At 49.2% G+C, this 26,558-nt stretch overlaps 1 protein-coding gene across 3 annotated transcripts in view; it reads right to left on the minus strand.

The window, feature by feature from the left end:
• The window catches only part of SMAD3 (SMAD family member 3), a 116,785-nt gene that overhangs the window by 56,122 nt on the left and 34,105 nt on the right, over nucleotides 1-26,558 (minus strand). The window contains exon 1 of one of the 3 annotated variants that reach the window (XM_070270071.1): nucleotides 3,521-3,701. The exons of the other annotated variants lie outside the window; for them this stretch is intronic. The gene's annotated coding sequence lies outside the window, so the exon portion shown is untranslated. Of the gene's footprint in view, nucleotides 1-3,520; nucleotides 3,702-26,558 lie in introns of those variants that run through there. 3 annotated transcript variants of the gene reach the window in all.

Consider the following 26,558-nt stretch of genomic DNA (forward strand, 5'->3'; position numbering starts at 1 on the left):
ACAAATGGTGAGGCTGTTTCTCTCAAAGTGCCCAGGCAGGGGAGGTGGGGACAGAGCCATTCACCCAGCAAGTGTGTGATTCTCAGTATCCACTTCCTGTGAAGAACGGTAAAGGTCAGGCCAAGGTTCCCAGCACAGGAACTTGCTGTTCAGACAGGGAGAGACATACTTGGAAGCACCTACAACGCACAGTCTACACGGCTGATCTCTGTAGGACTCAGTTTCCCCTCTATAAAGTGGGTGATTTGCTAGTTATTCTCCGAGATACCTTCCTGTCACAGACCCCCGTGGCCCTAAAGTGTGGGGCTTCCCAGATGGCCAGCAGTTTGGACTGGGTTCTCTGCAGATCTGCTTAGGCTGTTGGTTCCATGGAAGATGACAGCTCCAGGATGCTCCCAACCTAGAGAGGACTACACCCTGAGCTTGCCCTGCGTAAGGAAGGAAGAGGGGCAGGAAGGAGGAACAAAAAGATGCCTTGATGGGGCTCACACACACTCGATGTCGTTCTCTCGTGTCAATACAGCATTCTCAGCCAGGCACTCTCCTAAAGAAGCATTGTCTCCTGAGCTCTGAAGAGAAAGGGACTGAAGTCCTAGTTCCACCAGAGTTGTGTGACCTCGGAAAGTAACGTGTCTCTGCCTCTCAGTTTCCTCCTCTGCAAGAGGACTGGGAGGAATCCCTGAGGTCGACAGGGCCCAGCACCTCGAGCAGCGCCTCATGTGCAGCAGACTCATGCCCCTGCTCAACATCCGACAGCATCGTGACTGCTCTTAAATATATAACAGAACAAACGCTACACACAAACCAAAAAGATCTGAGAACAGAGCTCAATGCCTGGCATGTAGGAGAGGCTGATAACTGACTGCCAGCTAGACAGACAGACGGACAAATAAGTCAAAACTTAGTTCTGAGGTCCTGTAGCTTCCATTCAGCAGCCATTGGACCTCGTGCTCGACATCTCCCCTCTGAGCCCCAGCTTCCTGCGCTGTGAAATGAGGATAACGCGCGGACTCTCACAGGTTACTGTGAAGTCTAACCACACTCAGAGCAGGATCCTCCCAGGTAAACGGCGACATCACACAGGGCAAGATAACACCCAATCATTCCGGCCCAGAGCACAGACTCAGTGAGTATTTGGTGAGAGACTGTGACTGCTGAAAGCACGTGTGCATTCCAGAACTCGCTGTGTCCCAACCTCTCCAAATTCTTCGGGTTTCCCGAGTAGAAAGTCTCCGCTGCTTGGAGCTCCATGAAGCAGCTGGCACTCCCAGGTGGCAGGGGGGACAGGGCTCAGCTAGCCGGCCTCTCCACCTGCTGCCCAACCCGGGCTCCTCTCCCTCACCACACACCTCTGCAGCCCCGCCCCCCAATGGCTTAAGAGTCTGCCTTTCAGACACAACCCATGAGCAGAAAGAATGCTGCTTTTAGCCCTTCTGGAACAGGCCTGCCAAGGTGCCCCTCCTGTGCCCTGGAGCTTTCCTTGAGTGCCTGGCCTAAGTACTACGCTGTGTGCAAGTTCTCTTTCTCTGTGTAGGCAGAAGAGAGCAGGTAATGGAAGGCCCTGGAGTCAGAAAGTCTTGGTCCGAATTCTAATTCCACCTGACTGTGTGGCCTTGAGTAAGCTGCCTGGCCTCTTTAGCCTCTGGTACCTCATCTGTAAAATGCACATGATATCCATCCACCACACCGGGCTGTTGTGAGAATTCAACGGAATAACAGAGTGTCTGGCACAGTGCCTGGGACACAATGGACACTCGGCAAATACAAGTTTCCCCTGCTCCTAGTGCAGTGAAGACCCGAGCCCTAGCCCCACTCTGCTCTTCACCGTCTCTATCACCCAAACAAACCACAGACCCTATGAGCACAGCTGTTCCCCTCCAAAATGCAGACAGCAGCTGACGCATCAGTCCAGGAGCTGCACTGTCCAACACGACAGCCACCAGCCCCACACGGCTACCGAGCCCTCGGAACGTGGCCAGCCCAAACTGAGATGTGCTGCAAGGATAGAGAACACACTGATTTCAAAGACTTAATATGATTTAAAAAAAAAAAGATGTGAAATGTCTCATTAACAACTTTCATGTGGAGTACACACTGAAAGGATAATGATTTTATTTTAGATATATTGGGTTAAATAAAATATATTATTTAAAATTAATTTCACCTTTTTCCTTTTGCATTTTAACATGGCTACTAGAAGATTTCACATTACCTACGTAGCCTGCATTCTATTTCTCTCAGACGGCATTGCTGTAGGATATAAGGAATCAAGAGTTATTGCTGTGGGCATCATTCTCTCCCCATGGAGACTGCAATTCCTTCTGGAAAGAAGACCCCTGTTAACTCTTGTTTTTTTCCCATAGCACTTAACACACAATGCACCCTAAAATACTCTTAGGGATCTAATGAATAAAACCTTAAGTTTTTAGAAAGGATCAAGAAGTCACTATGCACCAGGAACCATGTCAGTGGGCAGAAACATATACCAGCTCATTTAACCCTCACAAAAACCCATGAGGTAAATTTCATATCTGCCTTTTTACAGATAAGGAAACAGAGGCTCAGGTAGGTTCAGTGATATGCCCAAGGCTACCAGATGGTCGGGGCCAACTGCTAGGACCCAAACCCAGGCCCGTTCTGACTCCAAGTCCAGGCTCTTCTCTGTTGTCCATGAGACAAAGCACGTAGCCCGCACTCCTGTTGGCATGAGGTCTCTAAATTGCACACATCCTAGAAGAACTCCAGCCCCAGCAATGCTCTGCTTTCCAGCCCCACCCCCACACTACCACCAAAGGATTTCCCAGCAAGTCAGAAATGACACACCATAAAACGTGGTCCAGGCATAACCATCTCCACGTCTGGCCCAGGCTCAGTCAGCTCAGAATTAGTCACATTTTAAAAGGGGTGAGTGATAGGGAAGGTGGATTCTATTTTGTTGCCTACAAACTTCCTGGCCAGGGTGCAGGCGGGCCCCTGGAAATAAAGGACTGGTGAACAACAAAGGGCCCGATCAGGTATTTTTTCAGAGGACCTCATCAGAAAGGCTGAGTTATCCCAACTTTCAGAAGCTCAACTCCTCCTGACTCCGCTAAAAATTGCCTCCCTGCCCCTCCCAGCCCACACTGTCCTCTGGGCTCCGGCCGACAGCTCTAGCTTAGGCACAGCCTTCTTCAGCACCCTGTGGGAAAAGGCCCCGAGCTGGACACACAATAGGCTGACCGTAAGTGTGTGTTGTTGGGTGGGTGGGTGAGCAGGCAGATGTACAAACACACACTTGATCTTAGCCAAAAGGCCGAGAAGCGATAGATGTACAAACACACACACACATAAAGGAACAGAAGACCCAGCTCTGCACCTTAAGGAACTCACAAGACAGGATACAAAGGACATGAAAAATGAAAGAATAATGCAAGAGCTGTACACAACTACTTGCCAAATGAGCACTGCCTGCAGAGGAGGAGAGGAAGGAGCCAGAGGATGAGCGAACGGCCCTCTCCCGTCTAACCTGTCCAAGTCTAACCTGTCCAAGTTCACAGGTAGAAGGCTGTCTGCAGGCAGAGTTGGGCGAAGGGAAAGGTCAGGGTGGGCCAGTCAATTTGGGAAGCCTTGAAGGAGGACGCGCCTGCAGGAGGGGCAGGATTCAGACACGACCAGAGGACATTCCGATGGTTGGCTGTGTCAAGCCAGTCACTTAACCTCTCAGCCTCTCGGTGTCTTTTTTTAAAAGGGGGAGGGACAGCCAGCAGAGAGGGAGGAGACAGAGAAAAACAAAACGCCTGGTAGACGGTTCACATTCGACTTCAGACAGGGTAAATATTTACTCATCCATTCATGAGCCTGGCTCTGGTGAGCACCCTTGGTTGGGCCACCTGGGTTTATGCTGGTGTCTGGTCTTGATTTGGGGCCCAAAGTGGCCGGTGTTTAGCCCATGGCACAGAGTCCAGCCCTACACCTTGTCTGTCTGCAAGCTAAATGGATCCCATTTGATGGCAGTGGAAAAACTGACCACCATGATGACCCCGCTGCTCATGGCCAGACACCAGGCAGTCGCAGTGCGAGCTGCCCTCTACTGAGCGCCCCCTGTGTACTGGAACATCCCGAGTGCGTGTGCTTGCGTGTGGAGGATTTATCTTGTCCTCACCAGGAAGCTATAAAAGGAAGTATATTGCCCCCCATTAGAGGTCTAGGGAGAAGCCAGGAAATCCACATCTTTAGTAGCAGGTTAAGAGACTGGAGGTCATGGGCCTCTGGCGGCCTGGGGTCCAGGCACAGTGCTCTGGCCTTGCTCCACCACTCGTGAAGCCAGAGTGGACAAGAATCGCGCAACTCAAGCCCCTATCTCCTCATCCCTAAAATGAAGATCCTAACACCTGGCCTGGCCTACCAGGCAGGGTGGTGCTGAGACACAGAGACAGGTAGGAAGGTAAGCTACAAAGGGCTGGACAAATGGGAATTATGTGTATTCTTAAACCACACTGCTGGTAAGAGTGGACCAAGCAAAAGTAAAGAAGAAAACCGAGCAACCCCTAGGGATCAAGTGGCTGCCCATCAAACGGACAGCTGCTCGGTGACAAATACCCCCACATGTAACCCACCCTGCCAAGTAAGATAAGTCTTACTCAAGCGCAGTTGCTCAACACGGCCCGTGTGTGGGTTTCCATGCAGTCGTCCCAGCCTGTGGGAACCCAGCGTGTGGGGTTCCTGGTTAGGCGAGCGGCTGCAATAAATTACCCCACCGCCAGCAGCTCTAGCCCACATGTTGCTCTTATGGTCAGTGCACTTCATCCCAGCAGTGACCTAACCCCAGCGCCAGTCAAGTCAGCAGCAGCCTCTCCTGTTCTCCTCCTCCAGCAAGCATCGGCTCACATTTCAGGCCGTTTGCTCCCTTGGGCATGACTCAGAGAGTCAGTTGTCTTAAAAAAATGCTTTTCATATTTCAAATCAAAAATAAATACCACGCACTCTGGATGCAAGCCACCACAGATGCCTCTGTTGAGCTATTAAAGTGAAACGGCCCGAGGAAGTCAAAAAAGCGGTCAATTCCTATCATCCTGGCCCCGCCGCCTTAATCTCTGGTGGGCTGACTGAGCGGCCAGAGGCCAGGGCACAGGACCGATTTCTGGTTTGGGCAGGAACAGTGAGGTCAGGGGTCATGCATTCATCGGGACCAGAGAAGGCGAAGAGTAACTGCCCGGCAGGGTAAACCCAGAAGATGTTGTGGATCTACGCAGGGAAGGGGGCATGTCACCTCCAAGAGGCTCTCTGCACACAGAGCAGGTCTTAATTCCCAAAGAAGAAAGGTGGGTGGTCAGCAACAGAAGCTGCAAGGCTGAGGGGCGCAGGGGCAACCACCACAGTGCCTGTGCAAGCACTGCCCAGCAGCGGGGGCTGCCCAGGACACACGGCTGCACCCAGCCATCAGGGCGCCAGGCCGCTCAACACATCTGCTTCCCATGGCTCCCCCCACCCCTTATCCTGAGCCACCCACGCCTCTGACCATTTAGCTTCCTGGGTGGGGTGCCCACAAGGAGAGAACGCCCTGGTTATAACCTCACAGTGGTTATACTTCTCAACAAATAAACTAGTGGCTTGATTTGTGCTTCAGCTTCTTGCTGGTTAGTGGGAACCAGGAGTTCTGACTCCGGGCCTGACAAAGTGAGGTTTCTGAATTGGTAAGGCTAGGCCAGGTAAATTCACCAAGGTCAAGGCCATCTTCTGGCCACCAGCCTTCTCCTGGCTGCCCCAGTGTCACATCTTTCCTCCCAACCCCTCCAGATGTGCCCTCACTTGGGCACAGCCCTGCCAGTGTTCTCAAGGTGCTCCAAGGTCACACCTAGGGGTATACCTTTGAAGGTGGAAATGAAAAGCTGAAACTTCACCTTCAGCCATGGTTAAGTTCTATTCAAACACAGCCACAGGTGAGGCCCTGATCAACTGTGACTTTGGGTAATGAGACATTCTGATTTAGGAATATTTTCATTCACCAGGGATAACCAGAAACCTTTTTTTCTTTTTCCAATTCCCTTCGAAAATATTCCAGAAAGTACTTGTCCACCCTTCTTCAACAAGTCCATTTTCTCTAAACATAACATATTTTTCCTCCTCCGGCCCCTCAGGCCCAGATCATGAAGTGAATTCTCACTGTGGAAAGCGACAAGTTGCATAAGCTGTAGAGGCAGACTGTCAGCTGGTCACCTACACACCTCGGGACAGCCATCAGTGATGTTCCCTTTCAAAGAAACAAAAGCCTTAAAATAAAAACGACAACAACCTATTTTCCACTAATTTGTTTCAGTCTTATTTCACAGGGTATCCAAAAAGATGGAAAACAGGATACACTATTTCCCCTCTGTTTCTAGACTGTTTGGACAGTCTGGGATGTACATATTATATCTTTCCAGATCAGCAGTTGGACCCATCACTTTAAATTTAGAGGTCTTCTACCTGAAAAGAAGTCTAAGGGTTGCAAGAAGACATTGGGCATGTTATTTGGAAATGTAACCAAAAGACATTTTCAAAATAAGTTTATCCGGTTGTGTAACTTCAGGGCATCCTGTCTGAGTGCCTTATGTGCTGCACACCCCGCTGTAACATCAGAACACTGGAAAGAGGTGACGATGCCATCGTGATATTCATGGCTTCCATTTAACGAGCACTTACAATGTGCCAAGAATTGCAAATCTCTTACACATTACAATCTAATCTTTAAAACAAACGCAGTGAGATATTTTATCCCTATTTTACAGATGAAGAAATGAGGCTCAGAAAGCTTAAGTCCTTGCCTAAAGCCCTGTAACTTCGAGCCCCAGGATTTGAACCCCACAGCCTTGTTCTTTTCCACCCCATTGTGCTGCATTTCGGACCACTGGGAACATCCCTGCTGTATTTTTCTCTCCGTGAAAAAACGCTCCCTGTCCATGGAGTGATTGCTTTCTTATCAGATGAATCCTGGCTTGAAAACAAAGGTTTAAGAACCAGCCCAGCTCGTAGTTAGCTGCATGACCCTCAAAGGGCCCTCACCTCTCTGGACCTCAGTATTTCTGGCTAAGAAACTAGTACATATTTCCTGTCTCCTCTTTTGGCCCAAACAAAAGGCCAGCCTCCCATTACCCCCCTGCCAAGAGATCGTCGTCAACAGCCATAAATCCCCAGATAGGACACAGGTCAAAGGATCGCCGTGAGGAAGGCCATTCTAGCTCCCTCGCTCCCAAACTCTGGTGGAGACACCAGCAGAAACTGGCACCCTCAGCAGGATGCAGTCCGGGAAAAGGGCAGAAGAGGGGGTCCTCATAGCACCCCCAGGTGCCCTAAAGAGTCCCTGAAGCCTGTAGACCGATCTCTCTTCTCTAAGAAAAAAAACTGTACCTTCAGTTTCCTTATTTATAAAATGAAAATGTTTCAGTTGCTCATTCAACAAAGGTTTGGTACATGAATCCACCGAAATAGAAATCATAAACATGCTTTGTTTAAAAAAAAAAAAAAAAAAAAAGGCACAGAGACTCTGGAAGAAGGCAGATTTGGGTTAAAACTCTAGCTCTGCCATTTACTGGCTATAAGTGGTCAAGTCAACTTAACCTCTGGGGGACTCAGTTTCCTCACCTATAAAGTTCAGACCTTAGACCAGTGCTAGAACTTTCTGTAAGGAGGAAACTGTCCTCTTCTGTGCTAATGTGGTAGCCACTAGCCACACATGGCTACTGAGGACCCGAGGGAACTCGATTCTGAGTTTTACTTAATTTTAACTACCTGAAATTTAAACACCCACATGTGGGCAGTGGCTATGGTATTACGTAACATGGCTTTCTACTGTACAGATAAGAGCTAAATAAGATAACGTTTGTAAATTACCCAGCACGGGAAGTTCTGGATGAAAAATGCATCAAGATGTGGAAGTCCTATCAGTGGAGATATGTTTTTTTAAAAAGCAGAATATCCTCATATCAAGAAATGGAGGCACTAGAAGCCGACAGATAGACAAAGAGATACATAGATCTTTTTAGAAAGACCTAAAGAAATCAGATACACTATTGGAATCATTCCCTCAAGTGCGTAAACTGAACGGCTGAAAGTCTGCTGTTTTGTTTTCTTCACAAATGTTCTTGTCAGCAGATAAAGGGAGGCATTTTAGGCCAAGCTAGGTTTTTACAACCCTAAACGCCCAGCCCAAACTGCCCCATGAGCAAGTTCTCACTTCTCAACAAAACCTCCCATCCAACGGGGAGCCACCCCCGGCCCATCTGCAGCCTCCCGGGGCCTCCAGGGAGCTGCCCACCCAGCACCCACATGACAGAGACAGCAGGCACACCCTGCCGGGGACACAGCCACCCGTGGGGTGAGAGCCACCCACAGCACCTCGGGGCTCACCAGGCGGGCGGGAGTGCCCCCTGGCCCTCGCTGGCAGCCGGCCTGCGTCAGAGGCCGACAGGAAGTGAGGAGAAGACAACACGGGCCGCGTGGAAATCCCCACCGGGCGCCACGCCAGAGTGTGACTCAGTGGTCCAGGCCTCGGCCAGGACCCAGGGGGCCGGGCTGCAGGAAACACTGCAGCCTCTGCACAGACTGAGACTCGAAAGTCCTTAAATGTTATTAGAGATGTTACAGATACAAGCATGTCCGGCCTGAAAACATGCGAGACAGAGTTCCAGCAAATCAGGCAGGGGGTTCAAGGCCCTTTTACCACAGCATAACTTACTCTCTGTAAAGAGAGGTCTGAGGTCAAGTCCTGAAGTTGCCACTAAGTCTAAGAAATCCACTTAACCTCCCAGGCCAACCCCTCACCTGTAAGAGAAAGGGGCAGGCACAGGGTGAGATCGTCCTCCTCTCCACGCAGGTTCCCAGGCAATCTCTTTCCACCTCCGGCCTCCTCTCAGCCCATCCATCGGCTCTCTCTATACCACCCTGTGACGTGAAGCATCCCAAACATGGACATTTTGCCAGGCCTCCCGCTCAGATACTAATGTCACCAGGACAGAGGCCACGCCCTATACCTTCAAAGTGAGTCTGGTACATAGAGAGGTCTACAGAATCACTCACGTATTGATCCAAAGAGACAGCACAGAAGAATTACAAGACTTGTCAGCCTCGACACCTGTCCGACACCAAGTCATGGCTGCACTGACAGAGGCTGGGGCCACCTCCATTCCTCACTGTCACCTAAGGAGCTCAGGACAAAGTCTGCCCCATGCTCTTCTTTCTCCCAAAAAAGCACCCAGTATACTCCAGGGGCTCATGGCTACTACTAAGCAAAAAGAAGCAACAAAGTTCAAAAAGCAAACAAACCATTCCTAGCGAGATGCAAGAGGCTTACTAATTCCAAAGTCTTTACCCTTTGAAATTCCTAGAAAAATTCAACCTGTGTTATTTCACTTTAGCAATACCAACTTGCCTTGACTTTTTACTTTTAGAAGCTCTTAGACAATTTTACCTTTGGACTATAAGCTTCTTACATAATAATCCATTTGCCCTGTTCCCCAGAGTGTGTATTGGTCTGAATTTTATGGATGTCTTTGGCAAATCTGAGACACAACTCAGCCAGAGTTCCATGTATCTACTTACTAAACAATTCCATTCAGTTGGCCATGAAGCACACAGGGCTCTCCCTCCCCCCGCCACACCCCGCCACATCCCTCACACCCAGGTTCCTCTCTAGCTCCCACACCCTGCGCTCTCCTCCCCGCACAGCTGAGCCACGAGCAGAAGTAACTCACGTCTTCTATTTCCACTTCCTCACCTCCCCTTCACGCTGGGCTCCTGCCCCCAGCACTCCACTGTAACCGCCCTTACTTAGGTGTGTGAGTGACTAAGTGAACTCCAGGTTACAAAATCCAAAACACGTGCTTTCCATGCCTTATCATCCTGGATTCTCTGTGATGTCTAGCACTGCTGTTCACTTCCCCTCACTGCAGAGTCTCGTGGCTCTCAGCTTCCACGTTATCATGTGCCACCTTGCTTTTCTTCTCTCTCTCCCCATTCCCTAAACAGGGCTGTTTCTCAGCTGCAGGCCTGGATCTTCTCATCCCAGCCTCACACGCTCCTCAACCTGGCCTCATCCATATGACGACTACTCACAAACGTGTACCTCAGCTCAGACGTCTCCCCCCAACTCCTCCCACAGCCACCCAGCTGCCTGGTTTATGTCACCTGTAACACGGGCTCCATAAACGTTTGCCGGTGCACACCAGCATTTAGTGAGGACCTAACTTTGTGCATGGCTCTATGCAAGGCACAACAGGAGATGCATGTCCCTGGGCTCAGGGGGGACACAATGATGAAATGCCATGGCATCTCAGAGAAAGGGCAGACCTCATCTGCCAGGGCTCCTGAGGAAGGCACCACTGAGAAGGCGGCATCTGGGTTGCATCTTGAAAGGCAGCTCAGGAAACCAGCATTTTTATCCCACGCGACGAGGTATCCAGGACTCAGTACCTGTCCCCCCCATCATGTTGAGAGAGCACAGAGCCTTACCTGGCTGTTTTAAATAGAGGTTTTGCATCCTACACTGGATGAAACCTCCTCAAGAAAGCCATTGTCTATGCAGACCTCTTTTGGGGTTTTTTTGTGACAAACTGATCTTTCCTCCCCCCAAATTCTAGTATGCTATAAAAGTGAGACACCTTTGGACCAGAGTTGGCTGGCTGCCCCTCACTCCTTGACGGGGTATTACTTTTTTGGCAAATATCAAAACACACCAGAAGTCAGACGAAATAAGAACTGCCATTTATCAGCAGAAAACACATTAGACTTCCTTTACTCTAATGCTGGTAAGGAACGCTCTGAAGAGGAAAGCTCCATCCATATTTCACGTCTGCCAGCCTTCAGTCCCTCTCAGCTGTGCCCAACGGCCCCTCACCGGGCTCCCCGACTGCGATGCCCACACTGATGCCATGTGCTCATCCCTCGCTGGGAGTTCAGGGCGCCCAGCACCGTGCCACGCCTGAGGTCAGCACCCACCATAAGCATACTGAAAGAATGAACTGTAGAGTCTTAATAAGGACCTCTGTGACGATAAATTACCGATGCACTGTGCTTATTGTTTGCTCTCTCTGCTATCATTAAAACATCACCACTTGACTGTGTCTCCAGCCATTTTGAAGCTAACAAGAACTCTCTAAAGAAAGTTTGAAAATCTGTGCTCCACAAACCACATCTCTTTCTCACGAGCTTGGAGGGTTTCCCAGCAGGAAGGGAAACATCCTCACCTCTACCAGAGTCTTACGCCTGCACTACCTGCTCAAACCCCACTTGGGGATGTGGTCACTTTCTAATGATCAAAAGGGGACGGCCACTCTGCGCAGTGAGGGCAGCACGGGGCTGGAACTCGGAGGACCCGAACCTCAGGGTTGGCCCCAACACCACTTCTGTTTTGGGGCATACGGCTTCCGCCTCTGGAAAGTGACGGAATTGGACTTAGAAGGTCTGAGGCCCCTTGCTGGTTCTGACAGTGGCTCTCATCTACCTTCCTGGTACGACTAAACAAAACCGTGCCACCTAGTTCCTCATGGGCAGAACCCAGGGCCACCACCTGGGTGAGGCCAGTGTGGTGGAAAGGCACCTGGATTTGAGGTCAAAAGGCCTGAATATGTATCCTAATCAGTATTTTCAGCCTGTGAGGCCTCCACAAACTTTATGCATTCAAAATGAATTATTACTCTTCCCAGTTACTCTGCTAGACAGGCCAGCCATGGTCCCAGACCTCAAAGAGCCAACCCTCCAAAAGGAGGGGCAAAGACATTCGCACAGTATGTGTTTAGGTGCTGGGGTGATGGAGGGCCCAGGAGAACAGGGTGGGGAGTCCAGAACGGCTTCCTGGAGGAAGCAAGCATGGGGATTTCCAAGTCATTTACAACTTGTTTCAAGATAAACATTCCATTTGTCCGCTTTCTCACCTCCTGACCTTTGCCTTCCAAATCGGACATGCCATCATCTCCAGTCACAAGATTTCTCTATGACCATGAAGCAGAAAGCCGGCTGGGTCATTTCCCACAGCTGAGAAGCCATCTGCCCAGCTCACTGAACATGCACCCATTTCCTCCATACCTAACGGATCCCGTCACCAAGGGTCTTCCTCATCTCCTGGTGCTGAGGTCTCCTGCCTCGGCTCATGAGCCTCTACCTAGAATCCCCCATCCTCTCTGGCCTTCCAGCTCCCACGGGCTCTGAGGAACACTCCCAGCACCAGCGACCTCTCCTTCTCTGATTCCCTGTGGCACCCATTATCAAGACTAATCACAGCACTGCTAGGAATAACCACTATAACCATCCCAGCAGCTCTCCTTGACCGTGTGCTTCTCCAGCCAGGCACTTGCTCAGCACGTCAGTCATGATGGAAGCAACGCCCACAGGACCCCGGGAGATGGGTACTATGGTTACCCGCACTGTACCAGGATGGATCCGAGAGTCAAAGCTCAGGTCCCTGGCCTGAGGCCACATGGTAGTTTGTGGGGAAGGTTTCTAAGATGGCCTGCATGGCTAGGCATGGATCTGCATCCTAGAGCAACACATCCACTGCTCCTTTCCGCCCACTCTGTGCCAGGCACTGTGGACATGCAGATGCATGCGGCAGGGCTGTGCCTTCAGGGCCCTCACGTCAACCATCGTGGCCTGATTTATCTGGGAGCTGCCCCAGCACTTGTGATACACTTGGCACCGAGGAGCTGCTCCAAAAAGACCTGCTGAAATAAACTGAACAGGAGATGGTAGAGAGCGATGCCCACCGTCCTCCAGTGGACTTCTCTCTGTTGTTAAACGTTCCTCTCACCTCAGGGCTCCCGCACTTGCTCTTCCCTCTGCCCTGGCTGCTGTCACCCAAACTCTTCTCTTGTTGACTCCTACTCACCCGCTGGACTTCAGCTCAAATGTCACTTCTCAGGGACGACCTCTCTGACCACCACTCCTTCCCCAAACAAACCAAGTGTCTCTGCCTCCAGCTCTCAGGCTCCCTCCCTGTCCTGGTCATTCCCAGTCCCCACGGTGTGCAATGTGACATTTGTAACTGCTGGGTTCCCCAGATTGCAAGTGTCTCGTCTCGAGGCAGGTGCTGTCTCATTCACCACTGAATCCAGAGCCTGGCAGTGTAAGCTATCAATAAAAAGTGCTGAATGAATGGACGAATGAGTTCATGCCATTAAATCTTATTTCAGCTTCCCCATCACTCCTGGAGGGAGGCTAACCAGACCTCATCACCCCCACTTCACTGAGGAGGAAATCATGGCTCAGAGGACATACGTCTCTCATCCAGGGTCAAGGGCAAAGTCAAGACTATGACAAATGCGGATCTTTCTAGTTGGAGTCTTTGGGAACTAGCCCAGCTCAGAGCACACAGTAGATCTGGAAATCCAAGTGGCTGGAAACAGCACCTGAATGACCTCGGAGGTAGAGCCAAAACAACCTGGTTCTGTTGCTGGTGTTGTTCAGCATCGCATTTCCATCACAGCGGACTCTGGAGGGAGGTCACCTTCTGTTTGCAACCTGATTCTATTCTACCCGCTCTGTTCTGAGAACTCAGCCAGGCGCTGGAGCAATACAAAGAAATCCATGAGTGTGGGCGAAATTTCACTTCCGTAGGAGGAAAGAAGACTTTCCCTTTGTCTTGTCATGTGGGTAATGAAATGCTCAGGTGTTCCTGGAGGCACTCACAGCAGCCTGAGTTCCAGGATTTGTAACCTTGTTGGCGCAACTTGACACATGTTTGCTCAAGGACTGGGTCAGAGCACTGGACCACGAGTCAGAGACCTGGCTTCTAAGCCTACCTCTGACCCTGACCACCTGGTAACCCTGGGCAATTTAGTGCCCCTGGGGGCAGACTGGGGTTAACAGCACCCATCCTGCCTTCTTCACAGGGCTGTGGCCAGGCTTGAATGAGACAGCAGGTGGGAAACGTTCTGACTACAGGCAGTAGTCAGAAGTCTATATTATTACATTAGCACAAGGCTGCTCCTGGCACAGGGCCAACGGTGCAGAAGGTGATCCCCAGGGGGCTCCTTGTGGACAGCCTCCCGTATGGATGCGAATGTAACTTCCAAGGAAGCTGCACTCACCTGTCCAAAGGTGCCCACCCAAGGCAGAAAGAATACTGGCCTCTCACGCCCCTTAAATTAGATAAGACTGGGGGCCAGCAGGTAGAAAAGGAAGGAGAGGATGAAGTCAAAGTCAGGATTCCCTGGGCTGGAATCATATCTTTGCACATCTAAGTCACATAGCTGTGACTTAGAGCAAGTGGCTTACATACTCTGAGCCTCCATTTCCTCATCTGTAAATTGTGAAACAATGATAACCTCCCCTAGAGGCTGGTGTTCAAATTTACTTAAAAAAGAAGGAATGCTACCAAAAAATAGTAAAGCTCTTTACTGGGGATGCCATGGAGAGGGCCACCCAACATGACATATGTAGTCAGTTAAAGGCAGCTTGTTCCTTGCCCCCCGTGAGGGGGCCTGTCTGGGTGGGCCTCTTTGTAGAGTGGCCATCCTGGGCCAAATACAACCATAGGTGGCAGTGGCCCCAATTCTACAAGAAATTGTCCAGTTTGGGCCAGGACCACCCTGACACATGCTGGATTTTTCCATCAGGCAGGGAAGCTGGAAGGCATGTCAGAGAGAGTGAACAAGAAGGACTCTCCAGGGTTGAGGAGGTGGAAAGGTGGGTGGGCTCCAAGGCTGGTGAAGCCATGCAGCTTCCCTTGCCTCCAGAGTCACTGCCATCACCCAGAGTAAAGGCACACCTCCCACCTCTGCCCAAAGTTTACCACCACTCAGCCAGCTCTCAAGGAGCTGAACGCAAGAAATAACTTCTAAAATGCAACCAGAAGAGAAATCGCTGCCACTTCTCTACCTCCAAATTAGTTCCAACTAATTTCAACCTAGTGGTAGAACTGTCAACAAAGGATGTTATAAACATTCTGAATTTCAGAAACAATTCAATCAAGATTTTTTAAGCACCTCCATGTCCCCTTCTAGGTACTATGGGTGGATGTGAGGGAAATAAGTCACAGATCCTTCCTTCAAAGAGCTAGCAGTCTAGAGGGACAGAACTAAGACAAATGAAACAATTATGTGCTTAAGAAGCTCTGGTTCCTAGGACCCACAGGAGAAATTCCCCCATGTTGCAGTCACTGAAAAAACTGAGTTTTTCCCCAGAAAACATTTGGTTTTCTTTTTAATCTTATGGACACTTATATTACTTTTGGCAGAAGTCACATTTCTGTTCTAACTTTGGCTGCTAGGAAGCTCAGAGCCAAATTTGCAGGCCACATCTAATAATCTCACAAAACTTTATCATATGCCATACCGTGTACTAATGTTACCTTTGATCTCATCTTATTTTCTGATCCTTTTCTCCTCTTCTAATTTCCTGTCTACTCCAATCCTTTTTTATTTACTGTATTTCTGAGAGTTACCTCAAATTCCTTTTTGGAACAAGGTAGATTATGAAAAAGTACATTTAAAAAGTTGATTAATACTACAAAACTACAGTAATCAAGACTGGCATGAGGACAGATATATAGATCAATGGAATAGAATTGAGAGTCCAGAAGCAAACCCTTACATTTATGGTCATTGATCTTCGACAAGTGTGCCAAGACAATTCAGTAGGGAAAGAATATTCTTTTCAAATAGTGCTTGGATAACCGGATATTCATAGGCAAAAGAATGAAGTTGGACCCCTACCCTCATATCATATACAAAAATTAAATCAAAATGGACCAAAGACTTAAAATATAAGAGCTAAAATTATAAAACTCTTAGAAGAAAATAAGGGAGTAAATCTTTGTGACCTTAGGTTAGACAACGGTTTCTTAGACATAACACTAAAAGCAAGAGCAACAAAAGTAAAAAATAAATTTAGCTTCATCAAAATTAAAAACTTTTGTGCTTCAAAGGATGCCATCGTGAAAGTGGGAGGACAACCCAGAGAGGGAGAGAAATATTTGCTAACCATCTATCTAATAAGGAAACTTGTATCTAGAGTATAAAAGGAACTCTTACAACTCAACAATAGAAAGACAACCCAATTTAAAAACAGGCAAAGGATCTGAATAGGCATTTCTCTAAAGGAGATATATGGCCAACAAGCGCATGAAAAGATGCTCAGTATGTTTAGCCATTAGGGAAATGCAAATCAAAACCACAATGTGATACTGCTTCACACCTAGTAGGGTAGCTAAGAGAGACAGACAATAACAAGCATTGGAGAAACTGGAACTCTCACACACTAGTGGGATTGTAATATGGTACAGCCACTCTGAAAAAGAACTTGGCAGTTCCTCAAAAAGTTAAACATAAAGTTATCAAATGACCCAGTAATTCTACACCTAGCTATCTACTCAAGAGAAATGAAAACATGACCACACAAAAACTTATACACAAATGTTCACAGCAGCATTATTCATAATAGCCAAAAAGTAGAAACAACCCAAATGTCCGTCAACTAATGAATGGATAAACAAAATGTGGTATATCCACGCAACAGAATGTTATTTGGCCATAAAAAGGAATGAAGCACTGACACATGCTACAACAAAAATCTTGAAAACATTATGTTAAGTGAAAAAAGGCAATCACAAAAGACAACCTATTGTACGATTCCATTTATAGGAAATGTCCAAAACAGACAAAGCCATAGAGACAGTAAGTTGATTAGGTTGCCAGGTCCAGGGGGTAGGTGGGGACGGGCTGCTAATGGGCATGAGGTTTCTTTTGGGGTGATGAATATGCTCTAAAACTAGATAGCAGTGATGGTTGCAGAACTCTGTTAATATGCTAAAAACCACTGAAGTGCACACCCTACGAGAGGGAATTTTACGGTATATGAATTATATGCCAATAAGGCTGTTATTTTTTTTAAAGGTTGATTAAATAAAGTCTAGAGTTGTGTTCAGAGTAACATACTGATGTTGGTTTCTTAGTTTCAACAAATGTACGGTGGTAACATAAGACGTTAACATCAGGGAAATCCGAGTGAAGGGTACATGGGAACTCTGTGTTACCTGCAATCTGTAAATCTACAGCTTTCTCAAAATGAAAAATTTAAAGAAAAGGTTGATTGCATAGAGCTAACTATTATGTAATTATTTAATCAGGCTCCCATGACTGCAGTGTACCTCTCCTCTGGAGGGCAGCAGCTAAGGGCACGGACAGCCCACACGGGTCTATACACCACAGATGTTCAGCTAACCATAGGCAGAGGGGCTGATCTAATTAATAATGAACGGGGTCCTTTTTCCCTCTCTATCTCCTTCAAGCCCCACAACAACACTGTGAGGTAAATACTGTCACTCATGGAGATGGACAGCCCGAGGTACTATTAGCATTCTCTCCCCCCATCTCATTCTATTTATATACACACATTTCTTTTTGCCAAACCCACCATCCTCTAAATCCAAATCTTCTGACACATCCTGCTGTGGGCTGGGGTCATGGGAAACCCAGCCAGGCATTTCCTGGCCTTCCGTCCCCAGCAGAGGTGGTAGCTCTTGGGTCTGCCGTCGGTCCTTGCACATACCCTGACTTGAGCCCTTAGACCTCTGCATGTTTATGAGTTTTATCCCCCACCTAGCACACAAGAGACAATGTCTTATTTATTCCTCTACCCCTGGGTCTCACAGATATACATACACAATGAAGGAGGTAATTAATCCATTCATTAACTGATAACCTAGAAGAGTTCAGAAAACACAAGGAAACACCATCTCTAAAGGAAATCTGATTTCAGGCAGAGAACTCCTAAAAAGCCACAATCCTCCTTGGTCCTCTCTTTCTTGCACGGACATCACTAATGGTTGGGGTTTTGCTTTCTGAGCAGCACTGGGTTGGTTTCCCACTCCTACCAGCCTAGGAGCTACGGCTGCTTGTTACGGGTGGGTGGGAACTGGGCCGTGGAGGGGAGCAGGCTTTGCATGCTCCACCAGGCTGATGGCAGCCCTGCTTCCTGTGGGGCCGAGGCCTGCTGACATCACTGAGAGGCCGGCAGTGCACAGGGGGCACGAGGGTGTCGCAACTGCAGGCAGCACGCGGGGTCATGTGAAGTTCAGCGCCGGGGCTTTCTCAGTCCATTGGGTTTTACTCATCCCCTGTCCATTAAGCGTGTTTCTCTCCCTCTCGCTTTTCTTTCTGTGCGTGCGTGTTTTAATTATTCGATAGCTCTTGGCTTGCCTTCCTAACCCCACATTAACGTTTCTCTCTGCTACTGAGAAACTAGGCATTCCACCCACTGGAAAGCAGTCAAAGAGGTCAGGGAGAATTCCAGCTCTGTGCACGAACCCTTGGGGATATGGTCCATGTCCAATCACCAAAGAGGAAGATGTGAGAATTACATGCCGCATGACAGCAGAAGGCTCTCAGAAGCCGTGTGGTCCATTCCTACCTCCCACCCCATTTTACAGATGAGAGTCACGAGTCCCAGGGGGTTACAGCGACTTGCCCAAGGCCACCTAGCCTCAATCAAAGCAAAATGACTCAATTTTTCAAAACTGCTACCACAAAGCATGTTTCAGTGCAGGCAAGCGTTCCCCACAAAAAGCATTCCCGCACAAAGAATTTACGATGGAAATCGTGTCTTACAAATTAACGAGCCATGGGAATTTTCTAATCACCAAGCACTAGAAATTCCAAAATGCATATTCATCCCATGCATTCATTTGAAAAGTATTTATTAAGTGACCGCTCTATCAGGCACCCTGCTAGGCTCAAAAGACACGAAGGAGAATAAGAACTGGCCCTGCCTTCAAGGAGAACCAAACTGTAGGACAAAGACCAACCCATGAAAAATAAATCTATTCCAAACAAGTCTTGATTTATATAGCATTCATAACATCTCTTTAATCTTCATAACTTTATCTTCACCTCCAGATCATATTTTCATATCTCTATATTTTCACTATTTTTCTTTCTTTGCAAACGAAAATGAAGCACAACCATCTATTTCAATATATTAAGCCATCAACCAGAAGGCATACACAAGAGCCAGAAGCTCCATTTAGAAATAGTGCAGTCCAGAGAATGGAGCTCACACAACAAGGCAAGATTGCCTTGTGGTCCAAATGAGTGACTTACAGTGAGTGACCTGGGTGCCAGCACACTGTCAGCCTCCAACCCAGGGATCAGCCCCACAGAGCCCCTGTCCTCGAGGGGCTCACTGCCTAAGACTGAAAAGACAGATCCAGACACAGATGATTTCAACCTACTGTGGTACATGCTAAGATCCAGGTGTGCTCAGTGGCTCTGGGGGCTCGGGGAAGGACTGGAGGAGAGGGTGTCTGACTGATGCTTCCTCATGGAGGTCAAGAGGAAATTCCCTTTTGGAGGAAGCTGGTAGAATAGATTTGGGACATTCCAGGCTGGAGAGGAGGCAAAGCAAGGAGGCAAGAAATGGCCTGGGGCAGAGTGGGGAAGCATGCAGAACTCGAGTCAGAGCGGGATTCTCGATGTTTTGGGGCAAAGAGTGACCATCTTGAATGCCAACGATTTTCAAAGACCTCTCCCACAAGACGGCAGTTGTACTTGAAATTAGTCATACTCCACAGACAATGCTGGTGTCCACACGAATCCTGCTTGTTTGCAGCAAATATGCAACCTCACAGCATCTTCAGCTGCCAGGAGGGCGAGGCTGAGCAAGAGGTGCTGGGGGACATGGCACAGACCCCAAGAGACAAGCCAAATTACCCCCAAGGTGCTAGAAGCTATGGATCGATTCTAAGCAGGGAGGTGCCAGGGCAAGACCGTCCTTCAGGAAGCTTCCCGTGGGCGTGCAGGAGCAGATCCAAGGGCAGGGGGTACAGAGGGAGAACCCAGGAGGCTCAGTCATCCAGGTGAGGGAGGGTGACTTTCCACCCCAGATGTTAGCGTCATGGAAGAGAACTGCCCCTTCCAAAAACTACACTAAGCCAAAATCACCCACTCATTTTAAACAACAGTTGCCACTCTCTTTGCACCCAACACTAAAACAAATCAAAAAGGGAGGGTTTTCTTAAAACAAAACCAAACGGCTCCTCCTTTCTTCCTGTTTTCTCAGGCCACATCCACAAGGGGGTTGGGAAGGACTACGGGGCAGGGGTTGGAGTGGGAGGAAGGAGGCCCCGTCAGCGCAATGAGCACAGCTGCACAGGCACTGATTGGGCTGTGCAGACCAAGGGACCGTGGCAGGGCTCAGAGGGGCAGGCGGGGCCGGGGTGCCGTTCTCCCATCAGGGACTGATTCTAGCCCTTTGCTGCTTCTCTGGCCTCAACCTACAGATGACCACAAACTGCATCAGATGAGTAAGGAGGATCCTCTGGCACCCTGGAAAGCAAAGAGTTAATAAATCTCATCCTGGGCAGAAAAGCAAGTTGCTTAAGCGATTGATGTGAGTGGTGTGGTAGGTGGGGAGGGATCTGGATTCAGGGGCCCTGAAAGGCCACCCCCCTCTACCCTTTTTTAGAGATAAAGCTACCTCTTCGCAGTCTCCTGGCACTATCGTGGCCACTGTGCCTGAAATCCCCACCATCCGTCATTCCCCTGGCATCCACGGCCCAAAGACCGACTGACTACACCAAAAGCTTCAGCTAAAGCATGAGTCATTAACATCTACTTCTTTTAAATTCACATAGTAAGGGGCCAGCCTGGTGGCATAGTGGTTAAGTTCACACACTCCACTTCAGTGGCGTGGGGTTCACGGGTTTCGATGCCGGGTGCACCTACATAGCACTCATTAAGCCATGCTGTGGTGGCGACCCACATACAAAACAGAGGAAGATTGGCACAGATGTCAGCTCAGAGACAATCTTCCTCACCAAAAAACAAAAACAATTCACATAGTAAATACTTACTAAGGGCCTATCCATGCCAGGTATTGTGCTGGGTGGGAGAGAGGAAGATGAGTAAGGCTTGGGGACCTGAAGCTGCAGAAGGAGACGGAAGCCCAATTGTGCAGACAGGGGCCTCGTAAACCTGGCCAAGGAGACTGAACTCGTCTTGGACTCACTGGGGAGTTACAGAAGAGTTTTAAACCACTGGGGAATGATATGCTTTGATACCATCATTTTGCATCCCCTGGAGTAATAAACACTATGTCATTAGCACCATTAACACCTTAGTGTGAATTAGGTAATCAGATGAAGTGTCACCTTGCAAAAGTCTGAGATGTGGGACTGATAAGTTTTAATGCCAGAGGACAGAAGCCAGGAAGAGCTGGTGCTCAGTGGCTACTCAGTGGGGACTGGAGAGGAGGGGAAGACCCCGAGGGAATCAGGGTGCCGGGGCAATGGCAGCACAATGATTCATGCCTGCAAATATTTACTGAGCTCCTCAGTCCTACGCCCTGGGCATAGTGGAGAACAAAAGAGATGGTCTCTGCCCTCACGGGCAGACAGACAGCAAACAAATAACCACACAGATTATCAATACAAACTGGGGTAAGGTCTCTGAAGGGAAGAACCCGGTACTGTAAGAGTGTATCAGGGGATATAATTTAAATGCAGGGGGGAATCAGGGAGGGCTCTCTTAGGAGATAATAGGTAAGCTGAGACCTGACTTACATTAGCCAGCTGACAACTGTGGGGAAGAGCATTCTAGGCAGAAGAGACAGCATGTGCAAAGGCCCTGAGGAAGGAAATGCAAGAAGGTCAGAGCGAGGACGGGAGCCCAGCTGGAGGCAGAAGCCCAGCTGGGGGTGGAGGCTGGATAGGCAGGCCAGGGCCAGACCCCACAGCCTTGTTAGGGATTCGGATCCTTACCCTGAAGGCAATGGGAAGTCCCTGAATGATTTTCAGCAGATGTGCCAGATAAGATGTACATTTTTTAGAGGTCATTCTGGTTGCCAGTGGAGAATGGGCCTGGTGGAGAGGTAGAGGCAGGCAGAGAGCCCCATTAGGAGGAAGGCTGGGCCAGAGAGACTCTGGTTTGGACGAGGAAGCCACAGTCAAGATGCGGCAGCAGAGGGATGTAGATATTCTGGGGGCAGAACTGACAGGGTGTGGTGATGGACTGGATGATGGGGAGAGGGGGAAGGAGGCCACAAGGATGACTTCCTGAGGTTTAGCTCAGGCAACTCAAGGGATGGTGCTCCTCTCGTTGAGAAAGGGAAGACTGGAGGAGGCTGAGCAGATGATGAGGAGGGTGGGGGGAAGAGGGCCAATCAAGGCTTAGATTTGGGACATGCTCAAGCAACGCCCAGAGAGGTGGCCCGGCAGAGATGTCAAGAAGGGGCATTAACAGGCCCTATGCAGCTTCCAGCAGAGATAGGTCACTGGTGGTTGAAAATCCCATGGGATCCCCAGTCAGGGTATGAGGGTCAGAGAATTGCTTGGCACCTGAGCCCAGAGAGACATCTTCCTGTTTCTCCCTCCTGTGCCCTGTCGAGGAGGAAGGCTTTCCCTTTGCTGGAAGTGTCAAAAATGCAGCCCAGGAAACTCCTTCTGCTGCCAGGGTGACTAATATTTATCACTAGAATATACAGTAGCCATTCTTCAAGGCCATGAAATTGTGCCCGCAGTTACAGCCACAAGCCGCTCAGTAGCCCTGCCCCAGCCCAGCCGTTCCTCCACATTCCACAAGGCTGAATAACATACTTGCTTCCTGGAGGGGCTCCGCTTGCCCTACACCCCAACGGCTTCTCAGCATCCTGGACTCACTGCCCACAGGTCAGGGTCCTGGGTCTCCGTGGTGGTGCACCACAACCTCGCCCAACCTGCCCTTCCAGCCCGAGATCCCCTGCAGGACAGAGGCAGTGCCTGCCTCCCTCCCTGTGGACAGCAGAGGAAGGACACAGATGGCAGGAACTTCAGAGAGCACCTGGGCCAATCTTTTTGTTTCCAGAGGAGCAAATGGAGGATCAGAGAAGTCAAGTAGCTTGCCGAAGGTCAAACACAAACCTCTGAGCCAGGGCTCACTCTCTGGGGTCCTGGCCATCCGATCAAAGGCAGCAGGGCCTGGTAGCTGAGATGGAGCTGCAGGCAGATTGACGCTGAGACCCCCAGGAGAAAACAGGAAACAGATCAGGGACACCCTGCAAGATCAAACTCTCAAAGAAGTTTGCACGTGGGATGCCACCGTCTGTCCTCCCATGACAACTCTCCAATGAGAAGCAGGTGGGGTACTGTAGGTCGGGGGACAACTGGGCCTCAGGAGACCGACGAGGCCTGGGGACGCAGAGGGCTTATCAGAGGAGGCATTCCAGCAAGACCCCCATTCTTGAGAGAAATGGCTTCACTCATGCAATGCAGTTTATGAATTTATCTATGCCCAAAGGTCTCTGTGAAGGGACGCCCACAGAGGAAGTAGTTTCTTGTGTGACAATGACCATCGAGGAGACAACAAGATAACACGGACACAGCAATCCAGTGTCAACTTCACCATTTGTGCCAAGTCCCGTGACGAGGTTATCTGTGGACAGCACCTGCCAGGACAGGACGAGAGGGAAATCAACTGGAAAAAGGGCCCTGCCCATAATTAGTATGAATTCTTATCACTTGTTGTGTGCAGAACACAATCAAGCCCCCACTGGGAAGCGAGGAAGAGAAGGCTTTGACTCCTTTCCAGTCACAGACGTTCCCGAGGTCAGGAATATTGAAGGGTGACCGCAAAATGCAGAGGGACGACGGACACAGAGGACAGCTTCCTTCCTATCTCCTATAATCAGAGACATTGGTTAGCATTTCTTGGCCCATGAAATCTGTTACTAACCTTGACTTTACATACGCCCTGACACTCTGCTGTGATGAGAATTGGGACGCCATCTACGCATTCATCCAGTGACCCTGCTGAAATACCAAGCATTGTGCTAAATACAGGTGTGACAAAAGTTGAAAAATATCCAGTCCCTGCCTTGCCTGCCCTGGAAAAGCTCTCAGCCACCAAAAGTTGGGGGAGAAGGCAAAAATCCCGAAGTCTGATCTTATCTATCTTCCCGCCTTTGAACACCACCACCACCACCGCACCAGCGGGGCAGGCACTTTTGAAAATTAGGGCCTGTTATACACACTTTCTCAGTTACTGGCCCCTTTCCTTCCTCCAGGTTTCCTGCCTCCCCTCCTGTACCATCACCCCAACCACCCTTAAATGTCAACACCTCTGGAAAGGGTGAAATAATTCTGCCACCTTAAATAGTGCAAACAGCCTCTCTCACCTGTCAAAGCAAGTGTTTATGGAGATCTAGCCATAAGCTAGGCACAAAGAAAGAGGTCCAGGTCACTCACAGGGACATCAAAGCTGCCATGGCCAACCCAGAAGCACTAAGGATTGGAGGGAACCCTCCTAATTGTTTCAGCTGAGTTCCAGCCACACAGGAGTGGACAGGCCACACCTGCCGCCCCCTCCCCTACACAGCTCCACAACCACCAGCTGGAAAAGGTAGTCAAGCTGAGGAAACAGAGGCCCAGGGAGGGTGAGTGCAACTCAGGGGTCCTGGACTCTCAGTCTGCAGCATATACCAGCTCTCCATGACACTGAGGCCCCTGGCTGGACCCAGCATTAATGTCAGGTCACAGTTTCTGATAGCCTATCCACAAGACCGTGAATAACTCGTGTGCACAGTGCTTTGCAGTGTTCCAAAATTCGCGCCCGCCCCTCACTCTCTCCTGATCGTCACGGTTGCCTCCACTACATGCGGGGTGGATCTTAGCATCTGCACTTTGTGTGATATGAAGTGAGTCCCAAGGAGGCTGTGTGCCTTGTCTGAAGCCCCAGGGAACAGGGAGAAGTGTCTAGGCCTTGCGAGACCTTGTCTACTACCCTTCCACTAGGGTAGTGGGCAGCAGGGGAGGAGTCAAAAAACAAGCCTAAGACTGAGCTCCTGCACAAGGGAAGTCGGTGATCACATTTGGGTAGATGAGTGACACCTAGACAAGTTACCTATGATGGAGAAGAGCCAAATGAATACAGTCACAAATATTTACGGAGGATGTACTATGTGCCAGACCCAGGAAGCGATTCAGTAGACCATTTAGAGAAAGGAGAGCTGGTCACAGTGAGTTGGGAGAGTTAAGGAAAACATCACAGAGGAGATGGGACTCGCTCTGGATTTTAAAGACAGAAAGGTACAGAGGAATTCAGAGAAGGGTCCCAGGAAACAGCAAGGTGAGCCAAAGCGAGGCCATGGATACAGCAGGTTGGGGAGGAGTCCTGCTGAGCCTCATCTGACGGGAGCAGAGGGCCACAGAGAAGGTACACCCACAAAGTGGTGGGCTCTGGAGGACCTTAAATACCAAGCTAAGGGGACCACATGTCCTGCCTACAGAAATGCAGGGTGTGAGGTTCTTCCCAGGCCATCCTGGGCCACTGCCTGCTACAGACCAACCGGGACCACGACAAGTTTCAGAATTCCTCCTGTTTAACAGACTTCCCTGGGGCCTTGCTCCCATCATACACAGCCCACATTACACACCACACACAAGTCCACTTGGGCTGGCCCTGAACTAGCACACACACACAAAAAAAACTAACACAAAATTCCTGCACATGAGGAAAGATCTGAACATTCACAAATCTATTCCTGCTCAAGACAATGTGGGTGCAAGGCTAACTTTCAAAAGGGCCACAATTTGCACATTTTAAGTGGTTTTCGCACATTTCTGAGCTGCTGTGTGTGTGTGAGCATAAGAAGTTTCAAAAGGGAAAAAACAATGGGTAAATCTGACTCATCCTACTCTCCTGGCTTTTTTCTCTCTTTCAACACAAACACACACGCACACAGTCACGGCATTTCCCCCAGGACTCTGGGGCAAATAGCTCGGTGGGCCTGGAGGATTCCTCGGATCAGCTGCGCTCGCTCCCAACACGCTCGCCTTCCAGGTGACCCGTGAAAACATAATTAAACTGGGAACTCCTGAAGGGCAGGAACTGGGTTTTACTCCTACTGCTTTAGACAGAGCAGGTGCCCCATAACCCTGCTGATTTGATGGCAGTCATCAATATCCGTGCGTTCCAAGTGCTGCTTCCCACGACTTGGGCTCCCCTGAAAACAAAGGCAAATTCTGCTCCACAACTCCCAACACAAACCAGTGTGCATTAGTTCTTCATTGTTTCTTTCAGACCCTCCAACCCTTCAGTTTCATAAATCATCTCAAGAAGCTCAAACAGCTAACAAAACACTTGAATGTCTATCCTCTCACTCAGACGCTCACACCAACTCCATGACATAGGAGAGGCTGAGAGATTATTCATTTCAGGAGGAGGAAGCCACAGCTTAGAAACTTTAGGCCACTTTGCTAAGGTTATGTCACTAATAAAACTTGGGTCCTGTCATTCCTTGTCCGTGGATCTTACCAAGAGCATAACTAACTTCCAAGATCCTGAAACTTTATTCGCCTTCTCTTATGGATTAAATATACATTTTATTCAATTACAGCTCAGCCTCTTTAGATGGCATTGTCGTCATCAATATCACCATATTGCCACCAACCAGGACAGTTGCTACAGCATGACTTGAGGGAGAAGGCAGCCCTATCTACTACGTAATCAGAGGGTGGGAGAGCCAGGGGGCTTGCTACATTTGAAAGCTTTTCTGACATCCAAGCATTTAAACAGCTCATTGACTCCCATACATAAATATTACTATAAGCTACAGTTTCATTTACCCTGTACTGGGGCCAA

Source organism: Equus caballus, chromosome 1 (genome assembly GCF_041296265.1).
Source record: "Equus caballus isolate H_3958 breed thoroughbred chromosome 1, TB-T2T, whole genome shotgun sequence".
Taxonomy (NCBI): Eukaryota; Metazoa; Chordata; class Mammalia; order Perissodactyla; family Equidae; genus Equus; species Equus caballus.